The 18,051-nt window shown below is 35.4% G+C and overlaps 1 protein-coding gene across 1 annotated transcript in view; it reads left to right on the top strand.

The window, feature by feature from the left end:
• LOC138699525 (neural cell adhesion molecule 2-like) overlaps positions 1-18,051 on the top strand; it is a 1,056,814-nt gene that overhangs the window by 629,744 nt on the left and 409,019 nt on the right. The gene's annotated exons all lie outside the window — the stretch shown is intronic.

Below are 18,051 nucleotides of genomic sequence, written 5' to 3'. Positions count from 1 at the left end.
GACTGGAGAAATTAGGTTTTTCTTAATTTGGCTCTAGATAATCTTATGTTATAAGTTTCAGAATATACAGAATATACGGAAGGAGTTTACAATAATATACTAGTACGACACATGGGTTATTATGGATACTTGTTACAGGGCAAATATAAATCATGCAGCGTTGTTGAATGTCATAAATTCACCTACAGAATAGAAGACTTGAGAAATTAGGTTTTTCTTAATTTGGCTCTAGATAATCTTATGTTATAAGTTTCAGAATATACAGAATATACAGAAGGAGTTTACAATAATATACTAGTACGACACATGGGTTATTATGGATACTTGTTACAGGGCAAATATAATCATGCAGCGTTGTTGAATGTCATAAATTCACCTACAGAATAGAAGACTTGAGAAATTAGGTTTTTCTTAATTTGGCTCTAGATAATCTTATGTTATAAGTTTCAGAATATACAGAATATACAGAAGGAGTTTACAATAATATACTAGTACGACACATGGGTTATTATGGATACTTGTTACAGGGCAAATATAATCATGCAGCGTTGTTGAATGTCATAAATTCACCTACAGAATAGAAGACTTGAGAAATTAGGTTTTTCTTAATTTGGCTCTAGATAATCTTATGTTATAAGTTTCAGAATATACAGAATATACAGAAGGAGTTTACAATAATATACTAGTACGACACATGGGTTATTATGGATACTTGTTACAGGGCAAATATAATCATGCAGCGTTGTTGAATGTCATAAATTCACCTACAGAATAGAAGACTTGAGAAATTAGGTTTTTCTTAATTTGGCTCTAGATAATCTTATGTTATAAGTTTCAACTTCTATACCCATCGAAACGCTCTCAAAAATGTTTACTGCAATATAACACATTCCTTTTTGATAACACGATAGACTTACCGATGGAGTATCAAAGTCACTTTTGACGAGTTATTTTTATATTATGAACTGTTCAATAAATACAAAGTTTTCACGATTACATTGGAGGAAGTTTAATAATGAGAAAGAAATAATACTGACAAGCCATGGGCTTTTTATTTTTAGTTTTTTTTTAATTGTGCTACACGATTCCCTAGATTTGGCATCTACTATTATTCTAATTACTCTTTCTTGTAATAGGAATATACCGCTATTATCTGTAGAATTTTCCCAGAATATTATTCTAAAACATATTATAGAGTGGAAGTATATAGGCTATATTATTTTTAATGTATTGACGTTTACTGTCTCTTGCATAGATCTAATAGCAAGACAAGATGAATTTATTTTGGGGGTAATTTCTTACAGGATTTTTCCAATTAAATATGTTATCGATTTGTAAGACAAGAAATTTGGTTGACTGCGTGTGCTGAAGGCAATAGCAGACTTTTGTACAATTTATTCGACGTAAGTTACAGTATGACGTATTAAAATCAGTGTCAGAAATGAACCGTAGAACTAGTGTCCAATAATAAAGAGCGACAGTAAAAGTATGTTTTAATTTTTACATTCTTAGAATGTATTCTCTCTGAAATCATTTAGATCGCTATTACTGAGCTATTCTCTTATCCTCTGCTATTTTGTAGACCCAAAAGTAATTTAAATCAGATTTTAATGAGAATTATAATTTTATAGAAACTTTGTGTAGGGGGGGGGAACTTACGTAGACCTAATATTCAAATAAATCACAGTTGCTCGGTAACAATAGATGTGCGATTATACGGTTGATGGAAGCATTATAAAGGCTCTACACAGTCACACGAAAAAATTTAATGGAGATTCGGAATATGTAAATTTTAATATAGGGTGCCGTATAAAAATTTCACACCCTGTATACCTAAATAATATTTTTTTCGAACACAGATATCATAACGTATGGTTTTATCTACAAAAGCTTCTGCATATATTCCTTTTAATTAAGATTTAAGAAGTTATGAGTAATATTCCATACTTACTTTATTAAAACTCTATAGGTATGCAGGGTGGATTGTAACCTCTGCACCAAAATGAAACTGGTAATAGATCATGAGGAGAGAGTAGAAAAATTTAAATAAGTCTTATTCTAACATTTACCGTTTTAGAGAAAATTATGTTTCTATAAAGCTTTTGGCAACATCACGGCTACTGCAATAACTCTAAGCAAGTGCCCTGCATTCCTTACTTTCCCTCCTCCTTTGCTGTACTCAGTAACTCGCGACGTGCGCTGTGTTGCAAGATATATTTCAACGATTTTCGCTATTTCAATTAAATTCATGGCTAAACGGTTTAATTTGCAAATGAAGACTCCAGACATATTAAGAATTATGGAATGCACAAACTTTCGGATAAGTTCATTATTACGAACTATATATTGCTTATTTATTTATATACTGTAAAATTAAAGACGTCACTCCTTGTGTTCATTTTGAATTGAAATTAATAGTGACTTTCAAGGTTCATTACTTATATGCTATAAATTTATGTTTCCGTAGGTGATGATAGGAGGAAAGTTTTCGAAAATCTAAAGCAGGTTAGGTGCAAAGAAATCTCAAAGAAACTACCGACAGGAAATCTAGCATAATTGTAGATCTTGAAACGAGGTAACGCATTATAAAAACAATAAATTTATTACAATGCTTTTTGAAAATTACATGCCGTCACTGATGGACCTTTGTACGGCCAGAGAATGTGAACAACTCTACGCGGAAGTAGATCATCCCCAATAGAAGTGGACTGAGACTGACGTCATATTTTTTTGGGTTATTTTACGACGCTTTATCAACATCTAGGTTATTTAGCGTCTAAATGATATGAAGGTGTTAATGCCGGTGAAATGAGTCCGGGGTCCAGCACCGAAAGTTACCCAGCATTTGCTCGTATTGAGTTGAGGGAAAACCCCGGAAAAAACCTCAACCAGGTAACTTGCCCCGACCGGGATTCGAACCCGGGCCACCTGATTTCGCAGCCAGACGCTCTGATCGTTACTTCACAGGTGTGGACGACGTCATATTTCCCCTACTTACGAGTTATGCAGGCCTGACCTATCTGCTTGTATAGCAACCAGTAATTTTTCTCAGGCCATTACCGCAATAGAGCGCTGAAAGCATTGGGTAAAAAGATTATTTTTTCCTGCTTAACGGTGTAATAAAAGTTTGTTATATTTAAGATGTATAATCATCTCTTAAATTTTGTACTACCCACTGTGTGTATATGTGTGTGTGAATGGTCAATAATATTATTTTAATAACACTTACCTGTATTTAAAACTAAATACAGTAAAACTCCCCAAGATTTGTTCTAAAATACGCAGCAAAAACATGAAGGCATGGTAGGAAAAGAGAAGGGAGGGCAACAACCTTGAAATTCCTTCGGACAAACATAACAGACCTGCTTCTTCACAGCGAAGTTCGGTTTTTGTCATAATCAACAAAATTGAACCGAACATAGCGTCTCTAATGCACGACGCTAGTTTCAAACAAGATCAAAGAGTGGTAATCACAAAATGGCGGAATAAACGTGATGAGCTATCGAAGTATTCCAAGAAAACAAGCGTTTTATCTCCTACCATCCTCATGCTACATAACCGTGACCAAAATCGTGTTTACTTTTGTATAAAGCCATTAGATGGTTTTATTATTTTTACGGCATCTTTTTGAAAAGATTTACTACGTTTGTGTCTCACTTTGATTTAAATCTTCGAATGATTTACGCATTTGTGTACTGACAGGTCGCTTATTGTGGGGAACGTCTGACACTGCTTAATCGAGCGCATTGGGAACTGTTCACACGAATCGTTAGCAGCTGAGAAATAGCACCTGCTCTGAATCATAAAACCAATACACGGCTTTATGTGACTGACATTTGGTGGCTGAATGCAGATAACCTCGTTACACTCTGTTCCACTCCTGGACTCCATATAGCATACGTAATTCTGGGTACCTACAGTCTTTATAATTCAAGTAGACCTTTTAATACAGCTAACTCCACAGAAGTAAAATATATGGATACTGAATTATAATTATTATCTACACCACCACCATCACCAACACCACCACCACCACCACCACCACCACCACCACCACCACCACCACCACCACCACCACCACCACTCCTTAGCAGCATTTTTTCTTTGTTATGAAGAATCAGTGTGTGATAACTAGGGACCGGATTTTTATGTAATTACATATTATATTCCTTTCCACCTAACCGTATATAAATAATAAATATTTGCGAATCTTGTAATTACCAGTAATATATTAAAAGTTGATACTATATATTTTTACATATTTGCCCCACATTACATATTATGGCTTGGTATTACATAAATCTACATATTTAGGAGTTTTATTCATTTTTACTTCTCTAAAAGGAAAAAAAAAAATTCTGCTGGGGAAGTTTACAATTTGAAATACACAAATTTAAAAAGCCTTTTTACCTACGCAAGAAAGGACATATTTCGGGACGAAACATAACATTCTTAGTTCCAGGAAGTAAGAGGCACTCACCCCATATCGCCCACTATAAATGAGTGCACAAAAGGCAACATTTCTCATAAAACTACCTTGTATTGTAAAAATCCCTCAGAATGTAGCGTTGCCTTCATGCTGTGAAGTGGGATGAGGACGACATGATTTGTCCCCAACTATAATTGTTCTGCACACGTCTTAACAAGCCGTTCCCATGCTATTTGCAACCTTACCCACCCTCTTCATAATCCTTCCAAGGAAAACCCGTGTCAAGTCTGGCATGAGCCGCAATAAAGTAGGCGAATTTAAAAAAGAAGCTGAAGTAAAGGAACAAACTGGAAAAATGTTGAAAGATTAAAATAAATAGCTTTTTAGGTTATTGCTTGACCTCTTTACTTTAAATTTAGTAGACCTATACGGAAATGGGATTTTCCGAGCAATTAGAAAGTATGGTTCTCGGCTGGAATAATCCTACCCTTCTGAATGGGACAGGAATGCCACTTTTCAAACAACAGTTTGTAAATGCCTATAGTTTGAGATTTTAGTAGGTACTTTGTCTCTTAAAGGGAGCAGCTAAAATGCATATGCATCTCCTCTTATTTTCTCCTAATCCAGTACAGCGAAACAGTGCTTGCAGTACTGTTGTGTCATTGATTTCACTCAGTTCTCTAGTTTTAGTAATTACAATATAAAGTGCAAGTGAGTTTATCTACTGCTTTACTAACTCAATTGGCCCCTGTATCTTCAACCCTAACGACAAAAATAAAATTATGGATTGCGATGGACGAAGCTATCACTACAGATGGAAAAATAGTAATGTTCAAGTATGCGGTAAAAAAAGTCGGGTGTTCTATGAAATGACAACTGGATAGTCTTACCTATCCTATATCTGCCAGATATTGATATTAAATATTTTCATGATTTTACATATTTTGGTACATATTCAGCTTATTTTTCTTACATAAATATGTACATATTTGACACCTTGATATTACATAAAAATCCGGTCCCTAGTGATAACAGTACATTTTATCTTGGGATTTGGTTCGATATGATGTAAAGTCTAATATAGGGAAAGTGTCAACTCTTGCAATTCTCAAATACAGTGGAAGCTCTTAAGTTCGACAGAAAACAAGTTCAACTGCTTACGTAAGAGAATTAGATACGCCCCTATACGGGCACTAAGAAATGGGTTTGCCATTTGAATGAGAATTGGTTCTGTGTCTTGTAGTGATACTTTTGTTAAAGGAAAACAGAATGTTTTATTGATTAGGAAATCCATATTTAATTACTGATTTTGAATTAATGAAATCTTCTTCTTCTATTTGAGAATTGTGCCGTTTGTGAGACGGAACTGTTGAAACCCAGTGTGGTACTAGAAGCGCATACACAAGTCTCGGAGCGGGCAGGAAATGCAAGTACAGTACTGTATTCGTTGATGGATAACCAATAAGAATTTGTATTCATTTCACCTGCCACACCCACTACCCTTACTGGACTGAACTTCACAATTCTGTTCTGTCGAACTTAGGAGAGTCCACTGTATTTGTGAAAAATGAGGCTAGAATCATAATATTTGTAAACTTTGTATGTTATTTTTATATTTATGAATAAATTATTTTAGTTTGTGAGTTACGAACTTTATGATTATAAATATTTTTTTTATATTATTCGTTTACTATTTTCTTGTTATAAAGCTGTGGACGATTGGAGCACACGTTTGCTTACCACCCGACTGTACATGTTTGGGGCAGAGCATAGTTGCGCCCCACGGTCAGATAAAATCCAGAAAATAAAAAAGGGTCCCTGTTTTGTGGGCATAGTTGCGCCCCGTTCCCAACAGGTAGAGAAAATGGCATGGCATAGTTGCGCCCCGATGAAATAGATAGAGAAAAAGACACTACGGAAACTCGAGCCTCGTAATCAACCGACCTTATTGATTTCTTATTCGATTTATATTCATTATCGATACCGTTAAAATGAACACCACGAATTTGGCAGTATTTTATTAACTGTTTTTCTACTGTTTATGCAGTGATTATCGATAGCCTACCGTTAAAATAAACATCACGAAGTTGGCAGTATTTTATTAACTGTTTTTCTACTGTTTATGCAGTGATTATCAATAGCCTACCGTTAAAATAAACACCATTAAGTTGGCAATACTTTATTAACTGATATATTCAAATGCGTGAGCCGTTGGAATAGGGGCCTTAGCATTCTTAACATTTCATTAGTGATTTTCACACTGTCTGTGGCGCATAGTGAGGTTAATTTAAAATTTAATTTTAATTTTAATTTATTTAAATTCAAATATACAGAATAAAGAAATATAATTACAAAAACAAACAAGAGAAATACAAATAAAATAATACAAGCAATATAAAAAGAAGATACAGTAGTATTAACAAAATTTGAGACCGAATGAGCAGCGCTCGTGCTCGGTCGCAGTTCAGATATAATATTAAAATAAAAAATAATAATAATATAAATAAATAAGTAAAATAAAATAGGAAGTAAAATATAATTACAGCAGCAATGGAATTATATAATATAATATTAACACTAGAGAAGAATAATATCGCACGTGAAAAGCAGGACTAATATGTATTTTTTCGTCTTGTGTCATAATTGTGTGTCTGTAGTACAAACTTATTACGATTGCTGTGATAAAATTTTAACAGCGTATACTTATCAATTTGTTCAATATTAAATACATTAAATTCAGAATAAATTAATTTAGTTGGATAATCGAAACGTTTCTTCAAACAAATTTTAATTATTGGTTTTTGTAGTAAATTTAACGGACTAAGATCAATTTTTGTACTTCCACCCCAAACAATTATACCATATTGAATGATAGACTGAATAATGGCCAAATAAACATTTCGTAGAACTCTAATAGGTAAGTAGCATCGAAGATTAACGAATTTATAAATTGTTTTACGAAGCCTCTTACAAAGATAAGTAATGTGATGAGACCATTTTAAATTCTGATCAATAATGATACCCAGATATTTGACATACGTGGCTTCTTTCAAAGGTGGACATTTACAACTTTTGGGATCTAAACAATTTTCACTGTGTATTATTAGTCTATATTTATCGCTAAATGAATGTTAAGTTTAGTGAAAAGGGTGAAGAGTTAATAATTCATATTGATTCTAAGTTTCAATTTTCGAAACCCTGCATCGTAGGGTTAAGATATCGTTGTAGAAACAAAAAATGCAGTTCATTTATTGTGTGTGATCAATAAAATTGTTATTTTAAATACCAAAATTGACCATACGCTAGGCCTACCTGATTTCAATGCAGCTATCACTGTAATATTTTTAAGTAATTTATTTATTTTATGACAATCACTTTCGTGTGTACTATGCCCATCGGGGCGCAACTATGCTATGTCCATTCTGCTACCTGATTTATTCGGGGCGCAACTATGCCATATCCCTTCTGCTACCTGATTTCTTCGGGGCGCAATTATGCCATGCATTCAAATATCTTGGAGCAACAGTAACAAATATAAATGACACTCGGGAGGAAATTAAACGCAGAATAAATATGGGAAATGCGTGTTATTATTCGGTTGAGAAGCTCTTATCATCCAGTCTGCTGTCCAAAAATCTGAAAGTTAGAATTTATAAAACAGTTATATTACCGGTTCTTCTGTATGGTTGTGAAACTTGCACTCTCACTCTGAGAGAGGAACATAGGTTCAGGGTGTTTGAGAATAAGGTGCTAAGGAAAATATTTGGGGCTAAGAGGGATGAAGTTACAGGAGAGTGGAGAAAGTTACACAACACAGAGCTGCACGCATTGTATTCTTCACCTGACATAATTAGGAACATTAAATCCAGACGTTTGAGATGGGCAGGGCATGTAGCACGTATGGGCGAATCCAGAAATGCATATAGAGTGTTAGTTGGGAGACCGGAGGGAAAAAGACCTTTAGGGAGGCCTAGACGTAGATGGGAGAATAATATTAAAATGGATTTGAGGGAGGTGGGATATGATGATAGAGACTGGATTAATCTTGCACAGGATAGGGACCGCTGGCGGGCTTATGTGAGGGCGGCAATGAACCTTCGGGTTCCTTAAAAGCCATTTGTAAGTAAGTAAGTAAGTAAATAAGTAAGTAAGTAAGGCCTCCCAATTGGCCGCGGGGGGCAACCTATGCCATACCGCATGTCTGTCGTTCTGATTCACTGATATTGAGAGCTGCGCTACTACTTTTCATATAGTCCAAGCTCACACAACTTAACAGTTTTGGTAGCAACTTCCTAGTTCTGCTTATAACATTAGCTTACGCCTGCGGCTCACAGTATTGTTATAATAGGAATTTGACCTGCCACCTTTCGATAGGTCACGGATCCCGAAACGGGTGCCCATACTCGGTGTGGAGAAAGTCGTAACCTTTAGAATTAGTTGATCATTCTATTACTACATCATACTCCAATTAAATACTTAGTCTGCATCAGGATTATATATTTCGACGTTTCTTTATGTGGATACGTATTTATTTTTCACTGCAGTGAATTTAATAAGATTAGAATAACAGCCTTCTCTAAGGCGCAGAGAGTGTTTTTCTATGCATATTTATTCCTTTGATAGGTAGAGTAAATGTATGCATTATGAGAAGTAAACTTTATTTTTGAGTTACGCATTCAGTTATAAACTTCAAAACTTAACTTCTTAAAACGGTTTTTTAACAAGATGTTCGCAGGAAGTTAAAAATGTGATCTCTATGATAATGTCACTTCTAATGCAGCTTGTTAAAGTGTCTCGGTTATACTTTACTTTGAACTACAGAACTTCGTTTGGAAGTCCTTAAGAGAACATTAGATGCAAGTTATATTTAATGCAACGATATATTTTGTTACGGAAACCTAAGGTTAATGTTAATATTAAACTTGGAAGCTATTATTTTATAAAATTTATGATTTAGAACTTGCAATATCAACCAACCATTGTTAAAATCTCGAGGAGTACACGATAAATTGTAGAAATAGCTTCAGATTTGGGCTTTGTACAATTCCTCTGAAATAAGTCTATTTACCCACTTTTATCACAAGTACGATTTTTCAGATCCTGATGATTTTACTTTGGCTTTGGTAGAATTTGTAACTCAGCTGTGTAGTTTCAAAACCGCCAAAAGCGTACTAGTGTGCTTCAGCTGCTGCCATCTCTAAGTCATTTACAATACTACATCACCCCGGCACAGTTTTTGATAACACTGTTGTAATAAATCAAGACTACAGAGAATGAACCTGATAAGTCACGTTTTATTGTTTTAAGAGTAGAACAAGTTAAAAGTTTCAATACCCATCAGATATCCTTGCACTAACAGTACAGTTACATTACATAAATCTACACTACCTGAGCTATTACATGATATCTAAAACAGAAAAGCAATAATTTTGGACCTATCAATTTTTCCCCTGTGCTCTTCACTTGTAATCACTATTTAATTGAAGAGTGACAATGCATGTTACTTACAAATGGCTTTGAAGGAAACCGCAGGTTCATTGTCACCCTCACATAAGCCCATCATAGGTCCCTATCCTGTGCAAAATTAACCCAGTCTCTGTCATCATACCTCACCTCCCTCAAATCCATTTGAATAATATCCTTCCATCTACGTCTCGGGTCGACCCGGTTGGCGAGTTGGTATAGCGCTAGCCTTCTATGCCCAAGGTTGCGGGTTCGATCCCGGGCCATGTCGATGGCATTTAAGTGTGCTTAATTGCGACAGGCTCATGTCAGTAGATTTACTGGCATGTAAAAGAACTCCTGCGGGACAAAATTCCGGCACATCCGGCGACGCTGATATAACCTGTGCAGTTGCGAGCGTCGTTAAATAAACCATAACATTTCTACGACTCGATCTTCCCAAAGTTCCTTTTTCCCTCCGGCCACCCAACTAACACTCTGTACGCGTTTCTGGATTCGCCGATACATGCTACATGCCCTGCCCCTCTCAAACGTCTGGATTTAATGTTCCTAATTATGTCAGGTGAAGAATACAGTGCGTGCAGTTCTGCGTTGTGTAACTTTCTCCATTTTTCTGTAACTTCATCCCTCTTAGCTTCAAATATTTTCCTAAGATCCTTATTCTCAAACAACCTTCACCCTTAATCTCTGTTCCCCTCTCAATGTGAGACTCCAAGTTTCACAACCATACAGAACAACCTGTAATATAACTGTTTTATAAAATCTAACTTTCATATTTTTTGACAGAAGACTAGATGACAAAAGCTTCTCAACCGAATAATAACAGGCATTTCCCATATTTATTCTGCGTTTAATTTCCGCCCGAGTGTCATTTATGTTTGTTAGTGTTGTTCCAAAATATTTGAATTTTTCCACCTCTTCGAAGGACAAATCCTCAATTTTTATATTTCCATTTCGTACAATATTCTGGTCACAAGACATATTGTCCCTTGGCGGGAATCAAACCAGGGACCTTTGGCTGAGCGCACCAACGCTATACCGACTGAGCTACCCAGGAACTGTACCAGTCGCCGGCTCAGTTTTTCCCTTTATATTCACATACCACTATTGACTGTCGTTGTTGCGCTCAGCCAAAGGTCCCAGGTTCAATATCCGGCCCCGGAACAATTTTTCCCTTGAAAATATTCAAAGTCAGCTCCACAGAAAGGTATGCTTGAAAGCCAGATTTGCATAGTATACGTCACTGTTCGTTAAGAGAAAACCGCAATTCTATTCACACACAGTTTGTGTACACTCAATATTGGGTCTATGCCGTCTTGTCATCCCATTTGAGGTACGTGAATATAAAGGTAAAAATTAAGACGATGTCTGGTACAGTTCCTGGGTAGCTCAGTTAAATTCAGTGTTTCGGAATGGAAAATAAAAATTGATGAAAGTATATATTTAGCTTTTCATGATTTTAACTAAAATAAATAAGAGAAAGACATCTATATTAAACTTACTAATCATTATTTCTTTCAATAAAATTATTTAGCATAGTTTTGTAGATCTTAAAAATATTTCCAATTTCGCAATGTATTTATTTATTACTTCTTTTTTGTAATATTATTTCACAATTTCCACATATTTATATTCAATTAACAATGGCCAAGGAAGCTTTTAATAAAAAAGGAGCATCTTCTGCAGACCTCTGGAGAAAGAACTAAGGAAGAGACTAATGAAGTGCTTTGTATGGAGTGTGGCATTGCATGGGGCAGGAACATGGACATTACTACGAAGTGAGTAGAAGCGAATAGAAACATTTGAAATGTGCTATGGAGAAGAATGAAACGTGTGAAGTGGACGAAGAGAATGAGAAATGAATATGTGTTGGAAAGAGTGAGTGAAGAAAGAATGATGCTAAAACTGAACAGGAAGAGGAAAAGGAAATGGTTGGGTCACTGGCTGAGAAGAAATTGCCTACTGAAGGATGAACTGGAAGGAATGGTGAACCGTAGAAGAGTTCGAGAGAAAGAAGATATCAGATGATAGGCGACATTAAGATATATGGTTGATATGAGGAAACAAAGAGGAAGGCAGAAAGTAGGAAATACTGGAGAAAGCTGGGTTTGCATTGAAAGACCTGCCCTTGGGCAGAACACTAAATGAAATGAAAACATTCCTCTTAAATATGTAATTCTTCACTAACTGCAATACATCCACGTTCCGGAACCCAGAAACAATGTAGATATCAAATGTATCGTCAAAACTTTTAAATCTAATAAAAGGGCATTTCTACATCACGTATCTGTATAAAAATTGTTTTACAACTCTTTTTATAACTTGTAAAATGAAGAAAAGTTGCTTGGATAAGCTTCCTTTTGTAATAATAGATAAAATCGTCACCTGAATGCAAGAACTTGGTAACTTGATTTTTCATGTTTTGTGACATTGCCTATTTACTTATTTATTACACTAAGTAAAATGTCTCATTTTCTTGTAACTATTTGTTATATTGGAAAATAGATGTCGCTGGTATCGTTCGATCAGTTACCTAGTTCTTGCATTACATTTTGTGCGATATTTGTTGTGCTATAAAAGAGGTAACTAAAAAACGCAAATTTCGAGTTACCTGGTTCTTTCAGTCACGTGACGAAATGAAACCTGATACCTTATGGAAATTTGAATCGTAAGTTCTTCACTATGAAGTTACGTGTCGTCAAATTGGACCTGTGTGCTACCTCTGGGATCGTCGCATCTGATACCGTTTGATTTCCGCTTGTGGGGATGCATGAGAAACATGATTTACGATGCACCTGTGACGGACGAAATATATTTTGTTGCCCATATGCCTAATACTGCAGAATCAGTCATCAGAGAGTATGTTGGCTCTTTTTATCGCTGAAGTTGATCCCTGCCGCATCGTTTGCAGCTTTGACCCGAAGTCGCTGACCGTGCTGTAGAATATCTCCTCTAGTGTACAATAAATTGGGTGAAACAATGTTAGTCCTGTCGGAGTGGTTATCAGTTGTCATAAACTACACATCCTAATAACCAAACATTTCAACGATAAAGGAAGCACTGCTGGCCCACAGCTACTTAGAGAACTACAGGTGTTCAGCTGAAAACATAAATAAAATAAATTTGTGCGAGGTCGTGCGTATTTGCTTGGTTTCCGCACAAATCCAATCCGCGGAAAGTCTAAAATTCCACATTCAGTATTCCCAACCTAACACCTCTTCTTACCGCTTAAGTGACATATTGATTTTACTGCTTTAGGCTTTTAACATATTATTTTTAGAGACGTTCAATATAGTAATAATTATAAATTGGAAACTTACTACTGCAATTTCACCTAAATTGGACTGTTAATTATTGTTTTTAAATATTTGCAAAAATTAAGTAAACTCTACAACTCCACTAAAGTTACTGCATTCGTGATGCAAGTAACATTAAGGAAGCCGTGAAAAAATCAACAAGATTCCAGGCTCATCATAGGCTGGGGGGGGGAAAAAAGATAAACGTATATCATGGCCTGCTGGAGTATAGTAAACACAGAAAACATTTTAAAGCAACAATGTTGAAGATAGATATCTTTGTTTTGCAAATTTGTCATCATTGAACAGAAACCAAGATGGAGATTTCATTGCAACTAATTAGAAATTCCTCTTTCAGGTATGTAATAAACGATATTCGCACAAAATAATGTACGATACACGAGCGGTATGTTTTCTTTCAATTCTCGGAAATTAAAAAAGCTCAACTACGTTTTGCTTTTTCAAACTTTTCCTCGAACATGAAAACTTCAACATACCGCTCTTGTAACGCATATTACTATTTCGTCGTTCTAATAAAAAATAATATATAGCTAATTAAAACCAATAACATTTTCTGACACCCGCAAAGTTATCATTTTAAATATCAATAGATTTGAATCTGACTACATTCGTAACACTGCAGGTGCTGAATCTGTACTCCACACTTGTGCAGGTGCTTCTCATCATATCAACAGTGATATTTTGAATCACACGGCGGAATCTGTGCTTCAAATTGTCGAGGTCAACCACCGGCGTTTTATTTACTTCATCATTCAGAAATCCGCACGAGAATAACTCCAGAGGCGTTAGATCTGGTGAGCTTGGTGGCCAAGCCATGATATTACATCCACTGCCAATCCATCGTCTAGGAAAATTGATATTATGAAAATTGCATACAATACAATTGCATGGCAATTGAGGAGGAGCGCTGTCTTTCTGATAAATTGTTGCAGTAGGAAACATTGGTACACTATAGAAACTGAAGTGGGCTATGTCTAGATTGGTTCTGCTAGTCACTTTAGATTAAGTGATAAAGAAATTGACCTGTTACACAATCCTTATTTAATTTTACCTTTGTTTTTTATGCCTAGTGTTTGATCTGTCATTGAGTGTTGTAATGAATCTTTCGATCGATGTATGGCGACATTACTTATTCCCTTTCTACTGTGCCCTTCATATGTCCTATTGGTACCTTGCATCCACCAATGGCGAATTCAGATTCAAGTTCTTCGCTTAGTTTAAGCCTACTGCTGTTAGTTAATTCTCTTCTTGCTTTTCTGACCTATTGGTATACAGTTTTTCCCTTTCATTCATTCCTTTGAGATAGAATATAGCATTATTTTTCTAGATGTTCCTCATTTAATATTTCTTTATTACATATATAGCCTATATGTATATTTATATATTTATATGAGGTCTCCCCGTCCTCATTAAATACAATGACTATAATAATAATAATAATAATAATAATAATAATAATAATAATAATAATAATAATTTTATTTGAACGATAATAATGGTACACTTTTGGTTGGCACTCTCGATGAAGCAAAAGCTTGTGGCCGGGAGTGGAGTTTAAAATAAATAATTAAAAAGTAATATTATTAGTTTAAGTCTACACTAAAATAATAATTTGTTTAATTTAAATAATCAAATATATGTAAACAAAAGTAAAGTGACGAATATCAAAATAACAATACAAGAAATACAATGAAATTATATCAGGTAAAACACCACAGAGTTGGTTAAATAGAAAGTACAAGGAGCGGCGGCCCCTTCAAACAATAATAAAATAAAATAAAGAGTATTAAATAATACAATTGTAAAATAAATACAAAATATTATGCAATAATACAATGGAAGAATATATTATATACAGATATAATATTTTAGTTCTATTTGATTTATTGAATTTTGAAAGATTCATGACATATATACACTAATCAGTAATCGCTATTTAAAATAAGCTCTTGTGCTTGGTTTTAAAATAATTTATTATTGTAAAATGCTAATTTTGAATGTTTTTTAATGGAGGTATTATACAATCTCGGGCCGAATTCTGAGGCATGCCTTAGTCCTGCTTCAGAATTGCATTTGGGTTCAAACAAAGGACATGATATAATGGGTCTTCTTGTACTACAACCATGATCATAACAGTTGCTATTTTTGTGGTAGTATTTTAATAGTGTATATATGTATATTTGTTTAATATTCAGTACATTGAATTCCTTATATATGAGGCGTGTATGATAATCCATTTTTTCTTAACACATATTTTTATTATTCTCCTCTGTAATAATATTAATGGCATGAACACTTCACTGCCCCACCCCATCCTATAATGCCATATTGTATAAGTAGCCACACTGTAGATGTATATATTCTAAATTAAGAAAAATTCGTTCCGGCACCGGGAATCCAACCCGGGATCTCTCATCTCTGCATGCTGAGCGCTCTTTCCAACTGATCTATACCGGGACACGATCCACTGTGTCTTCCGAACTCTTCTCATTCATATCATCAATAGTCTACTACCTGCATTTTTAAGACATACAAGTCACGCATGCAGAAACGCATATTTAAATACTTGTTTATTCGAAATCTCCTACGCAAATCCCGTAGAATCCTTTCGGGCGTTCTGTAGGCCCTATCCTTCACATAATTCTGCATAAAAATTAAATAAATTTAAAACTCATGACAATGTGGCCAATATATTGGACTCTTTTGGAAGATGATGATGTGTTAATTTATTATGTTTGACATAAGTACTGTAAAATTCATCCTTTTTTCCTGTCTTTTAGCTTTAATATCTGCAGAGTTTACACTTTACATTGATAGAGCTTAAGAGCGTCCAAATGGCTCTGTGGATGATTGATTGCAGAGTTTGCAATTTCTTTCTTTCTCCTTGCATTCCCCTCGTACTCCTAGTATTGACCTTGTTCTCTTTTGTTCCTTTTTTTTCTTCGTATTCCCTTTTTTCTCCTTTCACTTCCGTTGTATTATCTTCCCCTCCATCTCTTTTTCTCCTCCTTTTCGATCTTGTTTTTCCATTGCTCGCTATGTCGTTTCCTTTTTGTTCTTGTCTTTGCCTTGTTCTCCTTGTCTTTCCTTTTGTAAGGGCGGTGGTACGTTCATCCACTCCTCTTTATCTTTCTTATATTGGCTGCTTTCGCCAGGTGGACGGCACAACGGCACATTGAAAGGATTGGGTGTGCGCAGTGGAAGACTTAGAAATGAATAGTGTGAATTTGTAAAACAAATATAATTAACAATAATAAGTAACAATGTACATAAATGAAAAATGAAATAACAATAAACATGAAATAGATGAGTGAAAATAGGACAAACTAATCTGAAATGATATCCCCAGGATATGTAAATCATGTAAGTATCACATGGCTGAGGCCAACACACTTATAAGTGATTAAACCATCTAATATGGCCGTCTCTCGACCATCAGTGACTAACCTATTAACCATATGTTCATGAACCACTCTCTAAATATATATATATATATATATATATATATATATTAACTATCTGAGTATGAATCTGAATAAAACACCCAGCCAGCACATTAACTTAATACATGATCCATTCGACCATAGATACCACTCAGTCTGACTAACCAAACTAAAAAAATACATGTACACTCAAATAAGAGACAAACTCTACCCAGCATAAGGCATTACATGACAGATCACTATACATTACTCATTGCACATATTGCTCACATAAGCTGTGCAAATAGCACTAACACAAATCTCTGCACTTTACAAAATGAATACGCAACGAAGAGAGAGAGAGGGATGGAGACAGATGCACGTAATAAGTAACGGACGATAATTCCAATTTCAAGGATCATTTAAATAGCAAGTAAACTCGACGCACATGATAAGACAATAGCGGCGAAGGAAAGCAACAATCAAAATGGAGCAGGGAAAACACTAAAACCATATGTGAGACCGTAATCGTTGCCTTATCACTCTAACCGTCTCGGAACATGAACTCACATTTCAAATCATATCTCCTTACATAATTCCCAATACAATTTACCTCAAACACATATATCTCACAAATATGTTACTCGATGCAAATACTAAAACTTGCCCCCAAGACGTATCACTAACAAGCGATATTTCAAACTACGATCCACTAAAATCCCAAACACACACGACGCAATTTAACTATTCCACTGATCTATCTCCAGCACGTACAAAGCCCGAGTCACGTTGTCTATATCTGCCGCGTACCAAAATGCTAAGTCTTGTTAAATGTTTCTGCCGCGTACGAGAGCTTGAATCTGAGCCAAGTGTTTCCGAATATCTCCCGCGTACGAGAGCCTAAATCTTGTTAAGTGTATCTGCCGCGTACCGGAACCCAAGTGACGTTCCGTGTATCTCCGTTAAAACAGGTAAACTCTCTCCCCCTCTATCCTCGTGAGACGTAATGACCCGGCCAATAGGATTATTTGGAAAGAACAAATGAAGGGATTAATAGCGCTATCTATACTGTGACGTCTGAGAGCGCTCTGACGGATGAAGTGACGTACTAGGTGAACGGCCGTGGTAGTAGGCACGGCTCACTTTATTCTCCTTATCTTATCTTTAATTTCCTTGTCTTTTCATTGTTCTTCTTGTTTTTCTCTTGTTCTCTTAGTCTTTCCTTTTCCTCCATGTTTTTTCCATTGTTCTCTTTGTTTTTTCCTTGTTCTCCTTGTCTTTCCCATATTCCCCAGTCTGTCTTTATTGTCTTCTCTTTGTTCTCCTCTTTCCCCTTGTTTTCATTGCCTTATCTCCTTGTATTTCACTTTCTCTCCTTTTAATCCCTTCGTATTGTATTTCCCTTGCTATACCCTTGTCT

The sequence above is a fragment of the Periplaneta americana genome, chromosome 5 (genome assembly GCF_040183065.1).
Source record: "Periplaneta americana isolate PAMFEO1 chromosome 5, P.americana_PAMFEO1_priV1, whole genome shotgun sequence".
NCBI classification, from domain to species: Eukaryota; Metazoa; Arthropoda; class Insecta; order Blattodea; family Blattidae; genus Periplaneta; species Periplaneta americana.
The sequence above is the reverse complement of the archived record's forward strand: the minus strand, read 5'-3'. Positions and strand labels throughout refer to the sequence as shown.